Genomic DNA, 13,805 nt, shown 5'->3' with positions numbered 1-13,805 from the left:
CCCAGAGAGAGGGGGCTGGGGAGAGAAGAGGAAATCAAAGGCCACTGCCTCACTTAGCCACCAGGGGTCACTACCTAAATAGGGGACACACACACACAGGGCACTGCCCCACCTGACCAGCAGGGGTCACTGCCCCAATTGGGGAATATTCAGAGGGTATTGCCCCACGGGGATGCCAGGGATCAGTGCCTGCCATACCTGGCACAGGGGTAGAGGGGATAGGGTGACCAGATGTCCCGATTTTATAGGGACAGTCCCGATATTCGGGGCTTTTTCTTATGTAGGTGCCTATTACCCTCCACCCCGTCCCGATTCTTCACACTTTCTATCTAGTCACCCTGGGTGGGGGGAAGGAGGGGGCTACACACACTGCCCCACTTGGCCACCAGTGCACATCCCTAGTGGGGGAGTGACACACACCAGGAGCAGGGCTCACTGCCACAGAGGGGTTGGAAGATACCCAGGGCACTGCCTGACACGGCCACCCAGGCACCCTGCCACCTTGGGGGAGGTGAAGAACACACCTCAGGCACTGACTCCTCTGGCTACCAGTGGTCACTGGCCCAATGCAGGGGTTGGGGGGAGAAAATACACACAGGGTACTGCCCCACCTGGGCAACACGAGTCACCGAGATGAGAGTGGGATACGCAGAGGTCACTGCCCCAATGGCTGATATACATACAGGGCCCTGCCTCACCCACCCACCAGCGCTCACAGGCACAATGGCAGTGGTGGGGTCACATAGGGAACTGCCCTCAGTGGCCACCAGGGGTCGCTGCAGCAATGCTAGGGGGATACATGCCAGGCATTGCTGCCCCTCGCCACCAGGAGTCACTGCTCCTACGAGAAGGCACCTACAGGACACTCCCGTGCCTGGCCAGCAGGGGTCACTATCACTGGGGAGGGGCTATGGGGAAGCAGAGAAAGAGCAACTAACTGCAGTGGGGAAAATCGTCATCTACCAGGGAGAAAGAACGGACTCCGCTAGGACATCGCACCAACTCCGGCCAGGCTGGAGACCAGCAATTCGGGGCTGGAGCAGCTCCAGCTAGAGGCTGGGTGGAGGCAGGTGACCTCGGTCTCTGTGCTGAGCAGGCTGCTTTGACAGCGAGGAGTGACAGGGAAGCCCCCCGGCCAGGGTCTTGCTGCCCAAGGAGGGGGAGATCTGTGGCAGGCTTTGGAGTAGCTGGTTCAGCAGCCGTGAGCCGCATGCTTGTCCCTGCCTGAGCTCTCCAGGAGCACATAACACACAGGTGCGCACTGCATGTAGGCACCTGTGTAACGACAGGGCCAGACTCTGCTGATTGCTGCCTGTGAGAGACAGGGGCAGAGTCAGACGGGCAGATGGGGGCAGGAGATGACAGGGCCAGCAGCCATGAGCTTAACCCATCACAAGTCCAGCCTGTGACGTCACCATCCGTCCCTGCAGCTCTCCATCTGTCCCACTGTCCGTCAACTCTCAACCCCCCATCTGTCCCCAGTGTATGCCACACACCCCCTCACCCATCTGCCTCACACACTCATCTATTTCCTCATGCATCCTGCTGTCCCTCTGATTGTCCCTGCAGTGCCCAGCACAAGGAGGCATAGTGGACCCTGAGCGAGGCTTTTGGGTGATGCAGTAATGGAGCTAGCGGGTGATAAGGGGGGTTCTGGGCATCTCTAATCCTGTGCCCAAAGCCATGACTGCGAGCCCACCCCTCTCAGTCTCAGCCCCCACAGCCCCAAAGACATGACTGGCCACTCACGCTGTGACCCAGTGACAGCAATGAGGTCTCCCCGAAGATAGGGGGTGGGAGGAGCAACCCCCTTATCCTGGCAGGCAGGACACATCCTTCCCAGTTTGGCAGAGACCTTGCCCGTGGGCAGATAGACCCAGCTGAGCCCTTAGGAGACTGGGGGAGGGGGAGCAGAGGAAGAGGACGCAGGCAACTGAACATGAGAGGTGTCCATGAAAGGAGAGAGAGAGAGTTTGAGTGTAAGTTGGCCAACACAGAGAGAGAAACCTCGGAGAAAGAAAGAAACTCAGAACAGGGAGTCACTCTCATGGATCCAACCTTCTGCTAGGGAGCACACACCACGCCTGGCCAGAGAGACGATCAGCCCCCACAAATGGCAATATCATCTCCCTTGAAGCCACAGCTAGTCCAGAAACCCACACCCAGGTAACAGGAAGTCCCTGCCTGGAGCCAGGAGGGCTGTGACCAGAGCCCTTCCCAAACCAGACACTTCTCTCACCGACAGAGACAGCTACTCTCATCCCAGCTGGGCAGGTCTTGCCTGGCATCAACAGGATTCACCCTGTCACTGCTCTCACTCACTTTCCATCTCACCTCGGGGCTGGACTCCGTCCCCGCAACTTCTTTTCCCTTGGTATGAAACACAACACAAGAGGAAAAGAATAAGCAATGGTGGCGAGGCTCCTCTTCTCGCTACTCCCGCACCCCAGGGCTCCGGCTTCAACCCTCCTCCCATTCTGCCATCACAGCTACAATTAGAAATCTGCAGCCTGGGCTCACACCTGGTTGTCTCCCCAATCCTTGGCCCTGTCCAGCATGTCTCCCTCCACAGAAGTCACCTGGCCTCGTCTTAGACTCCATCTTCATATTGCTCTTCTCCTTCCCAGAGCTCCTGCTCTGCTCCTCAGACCTGTCTGTGCTCAGCTCTGCAGGCAGAGGGGAAGGGGCATGATGGGAACACACATGCCCCATTGCAGACACCACATAGCATCCACAGGGCTACCAAACCACGTCACCTTTGGCCAAAACCACCCCCCACCCCGAGGGAGCAAAAACCCTTTGTGAGCTCAGCACACACAAGCCAGGAAAAGATTAACACCCACACCCAGCCCAGCCAAAGTGGGAGCTTCCCCACCTTCCCGGCCACAGGTCCACGGGGCTCATGGATGGAGGAGTTTGGGGGGCTGTGGGGGCCCCTGAAGGACTAGCTCAGCGTGTGAATGAGTGACTGGGATGTATGTGGGGGCCGGACTGTGGGTTGGGGTGTCCAGGGGACCCAAGGGAAGGGACTAGGGGGATTAGGGATAGAGGAGGGTGGGGTTACCAAGGTGCATTGTGGGAATGTGGGATTTAGAGAGCCCAGAGTGGATGGGGGTGGGCGGGTTGGAGGACCCCACAGTGGCTGAAAAGGGGAACCTGGCAGGTTGGGGGTAGCAGAGATTGGAGATGAGGAACCTCACACCCTGGGGATGGACTGGGGAAGTGGGACCCAGCCGTGGGGAAATGGGATGGAGGCAATTAGGGGCTGGGGGAAGAGGGGGGCAAAGGGAAAGGCTGGGCAGAGTGTACAGGGTGGGGGAGGGGATGCCGGGGGCTGAGAGCTCCAGGGCTTTACCACAAGCCAACACAAGGTCCCACTGAGATTTGAACTCAGATTGCAGGATTCAGAGTCCTGAGGGCTGCCTATTACACCATAGGGCCAGCTCATGCTGCTGTCTCTGTGTATCGGTGACCCTCACTGGGCCGGCTCGATTAAGGGACTGTTAACCCCTTACTAAAACTTAGTGGGGGTTTGGTTGGCTAGTTCCCAGTCCCAATAGAAGGGGGGAAGGGCCAATGGGAAATCAGGCCCCTGAGACTGACAGTCCCCAGGGGCAATGGGGGAGGCCAAGCTCCAAGTTAGCCGCACTGACAGGCCAGGTAGTGTAACGAGGGAGTCAACAGGCCAGGAGGTCCCATCCTCCATGGGAACTGGAACTGCCTGGGCCAGAGTGGGGCACAGGATTTACTTGGGGCAGGGAGAGAATTGAGAGTGTCTCAGGGGGTTGTACAGAGGTGTTGCCCCGGTGAGAGACTGGCTAAAATACAGGCCTCGCTGTGAGCAGGATTCGAACCTGCGCAGGGGAACCCTATTGGATTTCGACTCCAACACTTTAACCACTTGGCCATCACAGCTGTGAGCACAAAACTTCCCCAATGCCAGAGAAACTGGTAAAGAATCACAATGCCCAGACGTGAAGTCATCTGAACTACAGAATTCCCACAGCAAACCTGGCTCCCAAAGCACAGGGGGGATTGGGGGTTTGTTCTCTTTGCTTAGCCATGTGCACAGAGAGCGCATTTAACAGTCTCCCCTCCACAGAGCGGGAAGGGGAAATGATTCTCAACTTGAAGCCTGGTGTGAATGAGGATGTCTGGACCAAGGGGCCAGGGACTGCCTTTGCTAGAGAAACCTCTGTCAAGTTTTAGCCAATTAGGACAACTCAGCAAATAAGAACAACCTCAGGTCTCAGTAACTGCTGCAGGTAGCAAAGTCCTACAGGGAGCAGTTTCTGGCACTACACCTGCGCAGCTCTGCTCCCCGGCTCTTCTCGGGCTCCTGCTCTCTCCTTAGCTCTCTCCCAAAGGCACCCCTGGGAGTTGAACCCAGGATCTCCTGTTTACAAAACACAGGTTTTAACCAGCTAAGCCATGGTGCCTGCCGTTACTTAAAGCATCGTGTCTGCCCACACCTGACTCTCTGCCAATCCCCACTGGGCCCTGACAAGCTTTGCTCGTGTTTGGATTCTGTAAAGCAGAGGAGCAGAGGAAGTTTTACTCCCGCGGTGCGTGAGTGATTCTTTGCACAGGTCTACTCTACAAAATTAGGTCGGTGTAATTACATTACTTAGGGGTTTAAAAAATTTACATCCCCCCACCCAAGCAATGCAGTTATATCAACTCAGCCCCAGTGCAGACAGCAGCTCAGCTGTCAGAACTTTCTGGAGCTATGAAAGGGGAGGGACCCAGCCTCTCTAGCAGGAATGCAGGGCAGGTGAGTTCACGGCAGGCATTGTGGGATACTGGTGGAGGCCAGTTATGGTGATGTAATGACCAGCAGCATTTACACTGACAATTTGTCACTTTAAGTTTGCTGCAAAAAGCTCTAGGCCTCTTATCGAGGTGGTTTTATTTTGTCACCAAAACAGGGCAGTTTTGTCGCCAGACGTGGCATTGCAGTGTGTGCACCAGCTACAAGCTGCCGACCGAGGGAGCGTTGTGTGTTTTTCACATACCTGAGCAATATAATGATGCTGAAATAACTTTGTAGTGCAGACCTGGCCAAATATTCACACACACACACAGAGCTTGCAAGGAAAACCTCACCTGCTCCTCTGCTTTGCAGAATCCAAACACAAGCAAAGCTTGTCAGGCCCCAGTGGGGATGGCAGGGAGTCAGGTGTGGGCAGATATGACATCTTAGTCATAGGTAGGCACCATGGCTTAGCTGGCTAAAGCACTTGTCTTGTTGGGGCACCTGGTATTGGCTACTGTCAGAGGACAAAATATGGAGCTAGATGGACCTTTGGTCTAGCCCAGGGTGGCTGTTTTTATGGTTTAAATTACACTCACAGGCACTGATAATAGAGTTACTGAAAGTTTGGGAGTTAAGAGCTGATAGGTCAGTGGCCCAGTCCCCTCAATGCGGTTTCACCATTTCCACTCGCTAAACTCCCTCCCACCCTTCTGGGCTCCTAAAGCAGGGGACTGAGCCTGAGCCCAGACACGGACACTGCAACTTTACAGCCGAAGCCACATGACCTTGGTTAATATGACATGGGCCAGCCGTGGGTGTTTCATTCCACTGTAGTCGTATCCTAACATTAAGTTTACACTGTGATTAACACACCCAGGGCACCTGTCTCAAAGCCCGGGTCAGCTGACTCAGGCTTATGGGGCTTGGGCTGCAAGACTATAAAATTGCAATGCAGACAAACGGGCTTGAGCCCAACCTCTGAGACCCCACGAGGGGTGAGGGTTTCTGAACCCAGGCTTCAGTGTGAACACAAATATCTGCACCACAGATTTTAGCCCCTCAGCTTTACGTCCAGGAGCCCAAGTCAGATGCCCCAGGCCAGCCCTGCTGCCATCTTTATCCCAGGAGAGATGGACTCTAAGGGTACGTCTCCACTGCAATGTCAACCCAGGTGTGGCACGCTGTGCTCAAAGCAGCACCCTGGAAGCCCCATATTCACCACTCTCATATAATGATGACATGGTTTGTACAAAGTCTGCTTGGTGAGGTATCATTTCAAAAGTCTTGATCTGTTGAACATTAATATCATGTTGGATTGTGTGTGCTTGCATTGGTTGGGAAGTTATGAAGTTTTGCTCTGTGTGCGTTACTGAGATATGTTATGAGATTGGGAAATGCCCCCCACCAGCCTTTCAGGTGCGACAAGGGAGGAGCCAGACTCACTGCTGGCCCATTGAAGGGATCCACACTCCCAAGGACTAGACCAGGAACCGTGTACAATGCAGGCTTCTCTGAGATAGCACAGAGACAATGGACACTGCTTGACTCACATCATAGCAAAGGAGCTTCCTAGCAAGTTGGAAGAAACTATGAAAGAGGGAAAGAGACATCATGACTTGGCCTCTCTCCCCCACAATTCAGCAGCTGGAAACACACCTGGAGGACAAAGACTGAACTGATTCAGAAATCAGAAGAGAATAATAACAATACATTCATATCACAGTCTCCAACCAGACTAGTATTGGTGTTTCAGCAGAAAATTTTCAGTTTGGGGAATTTTGTTTTCTCAGTCAGACCTTGCCAAGGGAAGCAGGGAGAAAATGTTTGAGTTGCCTCCTTCAGAACAGCTTGTTCTAGACACTAGCTGTGGTTCACTGCTCTGGCCTTGCTCAGGTTGAGGGTATTTTAATAATTTGGGCAGGTCCCAGGGTGTTTGGGGGAGATGATGAGGATGTTCCCTTTTGAGATAAAAACTAAGAAATACAGCACTAGAGAATTTTTTTTTAAGAAATTTGGGATTTAGACATTTTATTCAAAGCAAGGGAGTTCTAAGTTTCTGAGAAGGTTTTTGTTTGCAAGAAGCAATGCTGTTTGTTCTGTCATTGTACCAAAGGGGGACATGGTTGTCTACAAAGGAGATGTGAACACTAAATGCATCTAATGAGGATGGGATTCAAACCCATGCATGGAGAGAACAATGGATTAGTAGTCCATCACCTTAACCACTCAGCCACCTCATCACAGGTGTTAGAAAAGAGACAAGAGGAGAAATCTAGGGCCAGCAGAGATAGGGACAATAAGGAGTTTCTAAACACTAAGCGGAAGCAGGGGCTGAATGAGCTCCCCCCTCACATCTAGTGAGGAGCTGGGGGAAAGACTTCAGGAACAGACCGTGTTTGCATGGACACACCTACTCTGCCTAGCTATGCAGCATGATGGAGCCGCTTCCCCAAAATGACCAGTTTCGGCTGGTGGTGGGTTACAAATCACTTTAGGAGTGAATAGAATGAAATGTTATTATCCTTCCTGCATGAGTGAAGGGCAGCAGAACATACCTAGTCCGTCCTGATGGAGGGGTGGGTGGGTGAGGAATAGTTTTTATTGGACTTCGTAGAAGTGATTGAGGATGTCATCCTAAACCAGGGGTCCCCAAACATTTCACACTGTGCCCTCTTAGCCATGGCTGTGGCCCCTTGGAAGCCGCAGTCAAGAACTGAGGCTGGGAGTGGGGCCGTTGCTTGCTGGGAAGAGGGGTGCAGACAGGGTCAAGGGGGTCGAGTCCAAGCTGGGAGCCAGAGGCCCAGGCTCAGGGTGGGGTTGGGGAAGAGCTGGGGCAGAGTGGGGCTGAGTGCTGCTCCCTCCATGGGGGCTGGCTCAGGCCCTGAGGTGCCCCCATGAATGTTCCTCTGTGTCCCCCTAGGAGTCATGCCCCACATTTTGGGAACCACTGAACCCTACTCGTTAATCAGGGGCTAGTGATGCCAAAGCCCAGGGAAAGGGAGAACAAGTGCGGGGCCCCCAGCACTGGAGCCATGAGAAGGGGCTGCAGGAGAGGGGCAATGGCTGGTGGCCCAGGGAGTTAAGGGCAAAGGGGGCACAGGAGGGGCAGGAGTTAGGGGTGAAGGAGGTGCAAGGGTTGGGAGTGCAGGAGCTAGCGGTTAAGGGGGAGTGGGGATCGTCCAGGGGCAATGGGGAAGTGCCAAAGTACAAGCTTTGCCCAGGGCACCATTTTCCCTAATGCTGGTCTGAGCAAACAATTGGAAATGACCCTTCAGTGAGACCAGAACCATCGTGTAGAAAAGCCCCTTTGTTAAGTGGATGGGTTAGAAAGCAACAGGCGTCTTTCTGTGGAGGTTTGATTCTTGCCTGCTAGTCAAGGCTGGTGTATGGTGTCTCCATGGCTGTACTTTCAGTGTCTGATCTGCCATAGTGCCACAGGCAGCCAATTCTAGACATATTCAGAGGCTCTATTGCCAGGGTTTCTCAAACTTCCTTTCACTGTAACCCCCTTCTGCCAAAAACTACTGGCTTGCTTCCTAGAACGAACGCTCCTTGAGTGGGGTGATCCACAGGGAGTAGCTCAAACCTCCAAAGTGCCTGGCCAGGGGCAGGACATTAGCACAGCAAGGGAGGGGTGTGGCAGTGACATCACAAAGGCCTTTTGCAGAACCTCAGACTATTGGTCAAAGGTGGCGGGGAGGTGGTGACCTCACAGAGAGATGCTGACATCAGCCAGGCAGGACAGGGGCGAGGGGCCAGGGAAATCTCAGAGACCCCTGTGGCTTTGCTTCAGCAAGTCTCCTTCTCCAGGTCTCTCTTTGAGAACTGAGAGAGTATTTGCGTTGGAGCTCAGTGGTTTGAGTATGGACCTATTACATTCACATGGGTTGTGAGTTCAATCCTTGAGGGGGTCAATTAGGAATCTGGGGCAAAAATTGGTCCTGCTAGTGAAGATATGGGGCTGGACTTGATGACCTTTTGAGGTCCCTTCCAGTGCTAGGAGATTGGTATATCTCCAATTATTACCTTTTTTTTATTACCTCCTAATCAGCAGGTAAGTATGCCCAGTGGTCTGTGATGGGATGTTAGATGGGTTGGGATCTGAGTTACTATAGAGAATTCTTTAATGGGTGCTGGCTGGTGAGTCTTGCCCACATGCTCAGGGTTTAACTAATCGCCATATTTGGGGTCGGGAAGGAATTTTTCTCCGGGGCAGATTGGCAGAGGCCCTGGAGGTTTTTTGCCTTCCTCTGCAGCATGGGACACAGGTCACTTGCTGGAAGATTCTCTGCAGCTTGAGGTCTTCAAACCACAATCTGAGGACTTCAATAACTCAGACATAGGTTAGGGGTTTGTTATAGAAGTGGGTGGGTGATATTCTGTGGCCTGCGTTGTGCAGGAGGTCAGACTAGATGATCATAATGGTCCCTTCTGACCTTAAAGTCTATGAGTCTATAAGTCTACTCCTCCTGCTTCTGCCACCATCAGCCATCCCATACCCGGTGCTGCATCCGGTGGGGTCAAAAAAAATACGGCCATATCGGAAGAGTCAGTTGGGTTCTTTGTGGTTGCCCCACCATTCCCCTCGGGCCTGACCTGCCTTCCAGCTCAGCCACCACTGAAAATTGAAACACAAAAAAGTAGAGCTGTGCAAAGCTTCAAAGCCCACCAGACCAAACCCCCCTTCTAATACGGCAGAAAAGCCACACTTCTCCTGACTAGGTAGGGATGTCCTATTGCCCCACAAGAAGTAGAAGTCCATCGTGTTCAGTCTCAGCAGCACTCATGGAGCAGGGGGAAATACATGGCTGAGGAAATTCCCCACAGATGGGTCTTGAGCATGAGAACCTTGTAGGTAATGACAAGGTCCACTTACGCCACCGGCTGAGCCATTCCTCACAGGCCAGCAACCATTTCTCCCAGTTCGCGTTCCCCACCTCGTCCCCAACAGAATTCTAGAAGGCCCAGCCATCAACCTGCCCACTCTTGCAGCCCTCCTCTTCCGCCCTGACTGATAGGGGGGAGTATTGATCCTCCCTCCCTTAGGCCCTTCAGCATCCCTGGGGAACACCAACGCCGCCCAAGTGACTTTGGGCCAGTAGGTCAACCAATAGGGCTGCCTGCTAGGCCAGGCTGCAGCCCAGCTTCAGGACTGAGAGGAAATGGAGCTCCCATCCCTACCTACAGGACTCCAGGCACGGCCAGGCTTCTGGATCAAACGTTCCCTCTTGTGCTCAAGTCACAACAGCTAGCGGGCGAAAGACAGGCATTCATGGCATTGGAGAGAGCAAGATCGAGCCTTGGAAGACCCAGCAGGGTTTGTGGCACAGGAATTGTCCTCAGTTCCCATCGAGACTTCAGCTCAGATTGCAGGATTCAAAGTCCCGAGTGTTGGCCCTTACACCATGGGACCAATAGGGAACCCCCAGACCTCTGCTGAGCTCTGGTGTGGATGACCCCGTGGGGGAAGCCCTGCATTTGCTCACCAAGTTGTCATGCAGCAGTTTGCTGCAGCTCCCAGAGGCCTTTCTTAATCCAGCCTGAGAGGCCAGTGGGCATGTGAGGAAGTTGCCCCTTCAGTCCCAGGCAGTACATGGCCCTTCCAAGGAAAGGCCAAGTCCTGGGGAAAAAAGGTCAAATAACACCCTGGAGAGATGCTTTCTTTCATTTTGAGGGGAAAGGTTCTTTAGTCACCTGACCAGGGATTTGAACCCTGGACCCTCAGATTAAAAGTCTGATGCTCTACCAACTGAGCTAGCCAGACTCACATGTGAAAGAAACAAATTTAGTGCAGAAGAGAAACTAGTCATGAAAATGAGGGCAGGAAACAATACAGAAAACCTGCTACTCTTGCTCTCTTAGCAGTCCTAGCCCCAGCCTGCTCCTCCATCTGGTGCCTTGAGGCCTTATTCTTTTTTTCGTTAAATATTAAATCCAGGAGAAAACACAGTTGTACAAAACAAAACGAAATCACAAACAGAAATGTCATTGGAAATACAGAAATAAAAAAGAAAAATGCAGTTCCCATCACTTTATCGTGTCTGGGCCATTCCTGTATCGAGAGCACCCGCGAAGGTCCCTGTGTGCTTACGAGAAACCTGGAGGAATTCATACCACAGCCTGAACATGAAACTCAACTGCTCCCAGGTGCCGCAGGAAAACCCTTTCCCTGCTGTGACGTTGCACTCCATAGGATTTTATGAAAATATGCTAATGAGTGTGAATATAAAGTGACTGGACTATGCTTCATGCAAAAGGTCTCTTGTAAGGTATCATTACAAAGCTTATAATCTACTGTGTGTGTTCATCCTATTTGTATGAACCGATCATTCTTGGATCTGAAATTAGAAATATGAACTATAACTCTGAGGTCCTGTTGTAATGATGCAAAGTGTGGTCCATTAATAGAGGTTTGGACTCTTGCTGGCTCCCATTGACCAGGACAATAGACTATAGATGGCTCTGTCCTGCACCATTTAATTTGGTCTTATTAAAATGTAACTAGCATGTTACACTTGTGTTTTTAAAGGTGGCTTCCCCAAGCAATCCCAAGTTGTTCTTCCCACAGCTGCACACTCTCCTCCACCCCAACCCCCTGAGTGAGCCCAGACCCTGCACCCAAACTCTCTCCCAGAGCCCAGCCCCTCTCCCTCCCTCAGCAAACTCCACCCCAGAGCCTTAGGCAGGTGTGTGTGGGGTGTGGGGCAGGACTTGGTCCCATTCTGGGCACCACCAAAAATTATACAAACCTGCCTCCCCTGTCCAGCCCAACCTTCTGCTGATGCACCTCAGCCCACACCCCTGCAGGGTTTGAAGCTTTCGTTGCTTAAACTCCAGAACACTGGGGGATTTCAGCTCCCCTTTGCCCAGAGGGAACCTTCACCCCACTCCCAGCCAGGTTCTTGTCCATGGGATCACTGTAGGGGGGCTGGGTCCCGCTGGGTCTTTTCTCTCTCTGCGACAGGCCAGGGTGCAATAACTGGGGCATCTGAGCACCCAGGACCTTCTGTGGGGCTGCCATTCCCCTTCCCCTTCTGTGGTCTCATCAGTCATTGACTCCAGCCTTTTTTCTATCCATCGTCAGCACCATCCCAAGCAAGCTGCACTCGCCTCAAAAAGACAGAGTCCTGTGGCACCTTACAGACTAACAGACGTATTGGAGCATAAGCTTTCGTGGGTGAATCCCCACTTCGTCAGATGAATGTAGTGGAAATTTCCAGGGGCAGGTATAAATATGCAGGTAAGAATCAGTCTAGAGATAAGGAGGTTAGTTCAATCAGGGAGGATGAGGCCCTCTTCTAGCAGTTGAGGTGCGAACACCAAGGGAGGAGAAACTGCTTTTGTAGTTGGCTAGCCAGGCACAGAATTCCCACTCCATTCATCTGACAAAGTGGGGATTCACCCACGAAAGCTTATGCTCCTGTACGTCTGTTAGTCTATAAGGTGCCATAGGAATCTTTGTTGCTTTTTACAGATCCAGACTAACACAGCTGCCCCTGTGATACTCAAAAAGACAGTGTCCCCTGGTGGGTGTAAATCACTGACCTCTCTCCTCTCTGAGCACTGACTGCCCCTCTGTTTCCTTGCCTCTCAGTCTGTGCAGATGGGACCTTTCCCTCCAGTGCTGGAGGATTCGCCCTTCTCATCTACCCTTGTCCCAAGCAGCACAGCGGGTGGGAATCTTACATGTACTGAGGTGACTTAGGAGCAGAAACCCCCCCCTACGTTCCATGCAATTGGCACTTGCCCCTCACTGAGCAGGATTAAAACTCCTGCAGGGAGACTGCTGGGCCACATCCCCTCTGGGCATGAGCAAAGCAGCAGGGTGAAAAAAGGAACCTGGAGATTCCAGGGATTGAACCCAGAACCTCTCACATGCAAAGCATGTGCTCTACCACTGAGCTACATCCCTAAATGGGTTATAGATTATTCTCAGAGCTGTCCTATTCCCAGAGCATCCAGTGGCCTAACAGCAGAATGGGGGACACATTTCCTGCTCTGAGGGCCAAATCTGCTGTCCTGGAGGCTGCTGGTTCTTAGGGGTCACTTTGCAGCAGGGCCAGATTCGATGTGTGGGTCAGAGAGAGTGGGTGCCCTGGACTCAGGGTGCAGCGATACACTCAGCCCTCTCCCCTGCATTGTGTGGGGGGTGCTGCCACCCCCAGCTGGAAGGTAATGGGAGGGGAGGGGCTGCTGGTGGCAGCAGTGCTGTGGGAAGCTCCAGGTATTTCTAGGATCTGCTATTGCCACCTGCCTGTGAAGTCCAGCTTTCCCCAGCACATTCACTGCGCTGCAATTGGGTCACTGTTTCCATGGCTGAGCAGCAAAGAATCACTTCCAGTTTCCCTTCTATCTGCAGCAGGATTAGCCTGTGTCAGTGGTTAATGAGGTGGATCTAGTTGTAGATTGTTATTCATTCCCCACCTTGACAATTCACACCGTCCCTTTCCCATGCAGATTCCCAGCACCTTCGTGATCCTGGTAGCAGGGGTTGGGTCCTGAGATTTTCAGGGTCCTTTTTCCCCTCCACCTGGAGTGAACTCAGCTTTTCCCCCATCCCAGACAATCCATGAAATAACAACAGGGGCATAAAGAAAGAGGGGAGGGAACATCTCACGGCCAGGGCTGGATGTGCCCAGGGCCCCCTGCTTGTCCATTGTTTCCATGGAATTTGGCCCCCTGCTTTGCACAAGGGACAGAGAAAGATGTTGCTGTTCCTGTGTCTCTGCAAGGAAAATTGTGCGTCTGTATGAAAGAGAGGCGGGAAATGGCCCCATGATGAGACAATAGCCTCAGGATTAAGACCTAAGGACTCAGGCTGAGAACTGATAGAACTGCACTCATCTGGGATTTAACAAATTGTCTTTCATGGAGCAGGGCCAGTTCCAGTGTTTTTGCCACCCCAAGCGGAAAAAAAATAAAATAAAAAAACTGCAATCAATGGCAGCTCTACCTCTGGTGGCAAGTTCCTTTCCTCTGAGAGGGCCGAATTGCCGCTGAAGCCTCCCCTTTCCATTGGCCGCCCCAGGGACCTGCTTGCTGTGCTGGT

The 13,805-nt window shown here is 52.6% G+C and overlaps 3 non-coding genes across 3 annotated transcripts; all 3 read right to left on the bottom strand.

Moving 5' to 3' along the window:
• Positions 1–3,833: 3,833 nt before the first annotated feature.
• TRNAS-CGA lies at positions 3,834–3,915 on the bottom strand. The gene has a single exon. It is a non-coding gene; the product is annotated as a tRNA-Ser (tRNA).
• Positions 3,916–6,914: 2,999 nt separating this feature from the next.
• Positions 6,915–6,996, bottom strand: TRNAS-ACU. The gene has a single exon. It is a non-coding gene; the product is annotated as a tRNA-Ser (tRNA).
• A 3,451-nt stretch (positions 6,997–10,447) lies between these two features.
• Positions 10,448–10,520, bottom strand: TRNAK-UUU. The gene has a single exon. It is a non-coding gene; the product is annotated as a tRNA-Lys (tRNA).
• Positions 10,521–13,805: the final 3,285 nt, after the last annotated feature.

Source organism: Mauremys mutica, unplaced genomic scaffold, assembly GCF_020497125.1.
Source record: "Mauremys mutica isolate MM-2020 ecotype Southern unplaced genomic scaffold, ASM2049712v1 Super-Scaffold_100095, whole genome shotgun sequence".
Lineage (NCBI taxonomy): Eukaryota > Metazoa > Chordata > Testudines > Geoemydidae > Mauremys > Mauremys mutica.
This window is presented reverse-complemented; position numbering and strand designations above follow the sequence as displayed.